This window comes from Schistocerca gregaria, chromosome 7 (assembly GCF_023897955.1).
Source record: "Schistocerca gregaria isolate iqSchGreg1 chromosome 7, iqSchGreg1.2, whole genome shotgun sequence".
Classification (NCBI taxonomy): Eukaryota; Metazoa; Arthropoda; class Insecta; order Orthoptera; family Acrididae; genus Schistocerca; species Schistocerca gregaria.
In genome coordinates this window covers 57624290-57629871 of record NC_064926.1, presented here as the reverse complement: position 1 = coordinate 57629871, position 5582 = coordinate 57624290, and positions in this window count along the sequence as shown.

Genomic DNA, 5582 nt, shown 5'->3' with positions numbered 1-5582 from the left:
TGTGTGTGTGTGTGTGTGTGAGTTAGTGAAATTTGTGAAATTGTCTTGTAATGCATTGATGTTTACTCTAACATTAAAAAATACCTAAAACATAAAGATGTCTGTCCCCCTATTCTACTTCCGCTCCTGCTGAAACAAAAAAGCACTCCATCGTCAGGCCGCGAATGGCCTACCGGGACCATCCGACCGCCGTGTCATCCTCAGGGGAGGATGCGGAAAATAGGGGCGTGGGGTCAGCACACCGCTCTCCCGGTCGTTATGATGTTATTCTAGACCGAAGCCGCTACTATTCGGTCGAGTAGCTCCGCAATTGGCATCACGAGGCTGAGTGCACCCCGAAAAATGGCAACAGCGCATGCCGGCTGGATGGTCACCCACCCAAGCGCCGACCTCTCCCGACAGCGCTTAACGTCGGTGATCTGACGGGAACCGGTGTATCCACTGCAGCAAGGCCGTTTTCCGGCTCAAACAAAGTAACGGGTAAATTGATTTCTCATTTACTTGCCTGAAAGTAGCCAGTTTTATGTATTTAGGGTGTTAAATGGTATATTTGCTTCGGCTCATCAATCTTTTCGCCATCCTTCTTTTCGACACTTACATTTTCGTCGTAGTATTGGACACACGAAACTTCTGCGGGCTTGAGAAGAACTACCAGCAACTGATGAATTCGACAAGAACAAGCAACGACATGCAAGAAAGTTGTGGAAGTTAACGAAACTTGCGGAAGTCTATTTGCTGCGGTTATTTCCCTGTCCAAGAACTTGCAGGAGTAGCTTGTGCAAGTGACTTGCGGAAGTGTACTTGCTATTGGACGCACCCCTTAAAGATCCTTCTTCACTAGCTACTTTCACGTCACAATGGAGTATTCATGACAAGTAACTCTACTGCAGTACTCACGTCATATTATTCCTGTACTAAGACTCCCTTGTCACTATTGGTCATTTTTGTTTACACTCAGAGGCAAAATAACGTGTGTTGTGATAGCTGTATGCTTTGCAGTTTTGCACCTAAAGTGAATTTGAGAGTTCTTACAACATGTGGAAACATAGTAAAGGATTTAAGGAACTGTCAATGACCGTAGAGTTTTTAATGACCAAAGCAAAATTCATAGTGATTTTCGTGACAGAAGCAGAACACTGCTGAGAACTGAAAGAATAGAAAAACTGACGTCAAAGCGTTTCAGAATACAACATTATTCTTTTGAGAAAGACAGTCATATTAAACACAATTTAGAACGGAGTAAATAGAGTCTTTTGTTTCGTGCTTTGCACCTTTTTTTCGTTCTAAGTGCTAAATTCTTGTTTAATTCATCTAACTTTTTCGATGTTGAAATAATTTTCATTAAAATGGTTCATCTACTCACTTTCTTATTTACGTACAGTGTACGTTCTTCATCCTGGTCCTGTAAAACGTAAGTGCTCGTACCTATTCGCTTTCAGATGTTTGGTCTCTTGTGCGAGAACACCAGCAGGGAAAACATTTAGTCCATTTGCAGCCTCTCTGGTGTATCGCGAAAAAGAAACAAACAATGAAATAACGAGTAAGAAGAAAACGAAATTTATATTACGAAATAGATCAAGCGGCCTCACAATCCCAGTTGCAGGCTGCCTATTTAACACCTTCCAGGGGCAACAAAAATTTGACTTTCAGAATTTCACACAATTATTTCATATGAATGAGTTAAAAAATTTATGGTGCTTTCATGATCGAATCATTAAGAGGTATAACCTTACGCCACAATAAATTCATCACAATTAAAACATTGAATACGTCTTGAGGTAGCATAACTCACAGGGCTCAAACTCATACATATTAACAAACTGGATGTACCTGTGTATGTATCTACGTTCCACATCTCTTGCTACAATCCTGGATGGATTTCAACCATATTTGATACAATATCACTTATAATCTGGAAAGAATCGCTGTGAGGGTAGGAACTACTTAACTATGGAAGGGGTGAGTGTGAAAAAGACGTGTAGCCCAAGATCTGCGAATAACCAGACTTTGTTCATCTATTATTTGAGAAGGAGTGCATTTAATGACTTGCAACAAACATTACACATAACTTCAATGCTTTCCGGAACTTTTTCTCGCTAGCAACCCCCAGAAAACGGTGAAAGGAAAAAAGTTCATCGCTTACTCTTCGCTGTTCGCTGGTCACCCCGTAAAATTTCTACGTCAACTATGACGTTTAAATTTATTACTTCTTTGCTACTAACTCTATTCGCAAGATATTCCGTAGACAATACGCCACTAAACATACCTACAAAATTATATCATGTGGGTGAAGGTGAAGGAGAAGATGGACAGAGGCAGGGCGAGGGGGAAATAAACAAAAAGGGAAGAGGAGGAGGTGAACAGAGAGAGGAGAGGCGAGGAGGTGGTCAGAAAAAGAAAAGAGGAGGAGAAGGTAGGAGAGAGGGAGGAGGAAGACATGGACAGAGAGAAGGGAGAAAATGAGATGGACATAGAAAGATGAGTCAAGGACATGTACAGTCAAGAAACTTACTCATACATGTTACCCGTACCAGAGCGTTAAAATAATCTAACAAAAACGATAATTGTGGAAAAACAGGATCTGAGCTAAGCCTGAACTCAGGTCCTCGTCACGTGTCCAGTAATCAGGACAAAATAAAATACACAAAACATGTATAAATTCTGCAGAGAGGCATGAAGTTCCTGACGTACGTAACATTTTTTATTGTGATAGGACGCCTGAGCCCCCGAAAGCAACGATACACAATTCTACCTCTTTCTCTTTGTCTGTCACTCTCTCTCTCTTTTTCTCCGACTATCTCCCTCCATCCCTCTCTTTCTCTTACGCAATGGACCTTATAGTCACCAAGCCAGTGTACCTTTGTGCTGGTTCGCTCGAATAAATTTTAAGAAAGTTCTCGTGGATGAATTAAAAAAAAAAGGGGAAACCCTTCGGATGAGAGAGGAAAAAAAAAAAGAAAAAGAAACAGCTATCAAGATACACTATTTTCAGTAGCGACAGTTTAACTGCGTCTCTTGAGTGCTTGCTATGTTAATGTCGCCAGCGACAGATGCAGAAAGCCTTTCTGGCTTCGTGTTCCGTTTAGACCTATGCAGTGCCATGTGTCTGGCTAAGTTAAACTTGCCGTGATGTGGCTCTTTCACATCAAAAATGCCAATGATCTATGTGCCTAGACTTACGTAGGGACAAATCTATCGAACTAAAATTTATGTGTATGATGAAATGGTGATGTAAGGAGATATAATATACTCATTCGTTATTTGGTTTGTAACTTGTGAAAGTATTGTGCGTAATATAATTTCTGCCAGTGAAATGAAGTACAAAATCATAAACAAAATGTTTCACGCCTCGAGTTAAAAACTGTGAGAGATGGTAGGTCATACACCAGCATCTTAATTGCATCTGCATCTACACTCGGCAAGCCACCTCACGGTGTGTGACGGAGAGTACCTCTGTACCAGTGTCACTTCCCGCAATCAGGAATGGTCCGTACGAGAAACAACCACTGGTAAGCGTCCGTGGTCGCTCCAATCTTAAAAGTCACTTGCATAGTGGGGAATTGTATTCTGGGACTGTGTCTAACTGAATTTATTACTAACAATCTGAAAACTGTCTGACTTCTAAAATTTCGATTACAGATTCAGATATAGAATCGGCTTAGCTACCATACTTTCAAACATGTAGTTGTTTATGCAAATTAGTTTTAGGAATACAATTTTATTTAGTCTTAAATCCATCTGATAGTCTTTAAATGAGGTAGGATAAATGAATGTTCACAAGAATACTCAGAATGGTTAACTGTTACGTAATTTAAATGTGTCCTATTACAAAAACGCATCTCTTGAATCTACATGAAATTTCACTAACTGAAAGCTGCTCTTAACATTCTGTCAAAAATGCTCATTTAGGTCATGCAACAATTTCTACAATTTCTTTTCCTGCCGCGTATAACTTGATTCGCTCTGGTTGCACTTCAAATTGTGATCTGCAATAAATCACTGCGAGACGGAATGGGATTTTCACTCTGCCGGGGAGTGTGCGCTGATGTGAAACTTCCTGGGAGAGTAAAACTGTGTGCCGGACCAAGACTCTAACTCGGGATCTTTGCCTTTCGCTGGCAAAAAGTTTTAATCCACCAGGACGTTTCACTGCGAAGTAGTTTGCCTCATTATTCTTTTTTATTTAGGTAGCTGTTTCAGAAATTTCTTTTTTCTTTTCAAAATTGTTAATTATTTTTCACGGGAAGTGCAAGGCCTGACAATGAAAATTTTCCTGAACATGTATCTCTGAACAGAGAGGATATGCTTTGAGAAATTTTTACAAAATAAGAAAAGGTAATATTTTGAAATTAGGTCCTTTTAATGACACAGTAGTAAATTCCAAGTAATATGAATAATCAGCATTCTCTCTCTCCCAGCGTTGTCATACTCGAGAATGTCTGCTTCTACAAAATATTTGTATTGCAAATTTTTTTTTTTGATTTCCTAATCCAATATTATTTAACTGATCAAAGTCAGGGAGGGCTAATTAGAGTAATGAAAGCATGATTGATATTTCTTCCTGATTGCCAGCAAGTACACTCCTGGAAATGGAAAAAAGAACACATTGACATCGGTGTGTCAGACCCACCATACTTGCTCCGGACACTGCGAGAGGGCTGTACAAGCAATGATCACACGCACGGCACAGCGGACACACCAGGAACCGCGGTGTTGGCCGTCGAATGGCGCTAGCTGCGCAGCATTTGTGCACCGCCGCCGTCAGTGTCAGCCAGTTTGCCGTGGCATACGGAGCTCCATCGCAGTCTTTAACACTGGTAGCATGCCGCGACAGCGTGGACGTGAACCGTATGTGCAGTTGACGGACTTTAAGCGAGGGCGTATAGTGGGCATGCGGGAGGCCGGGTGGACGTACCGCCGAATTGCTCAACACGTGGGGCGTGAGGTCTCCACAGTACATCGATGTTGTCGCCAGTGGTCGGCGGAAGGTGCACGTGCCCGTCGACCTGGGACCGGACCACAGCGACGCACGGATGCACGCCAATACCGTAGGATCCTACGCAGTGCCGTAGGAGACCGCACCGCCACTTCCCAGCAAATTAGGGACACTGTTGCTCCTGGGGTATCGGCGAGGACCATTCGCAACCGTCTCCATGAAGCTGGGCTACGGTCCCGCACACCGTTAGGCAGTCTTCCGCTCACGCCCCAACATCGTGCAGCCCGCCTCAAGTGGTGTCGCGACAGGCGTGAATGGAGGGACGAATGGAGACGTGTCGTCTTCAGCGATGAGAGTCGCTTCTGCCTTGGTGCCAATGATGGTCGTATGCGTGTTTGGCGCCGTGCATGTGAGCGCCACAATCAAGACTGCATACGACTGAGGCACACAGGGCTAACACCTGGCATCACGGTGTGGGGAGCGATCTCCTACACTGGCCGTACACCTCTGGTGATCGTCGAGGGGACACTGAATAGTGCGCGGTACATACAAACCGTCATCGAACCCATCGTTCTACCATTCCTAGACCGGCAAGGGAACTTGCTGTTCCAACAGGACAATGCACGTCCGCATGTATCCCGTGCCA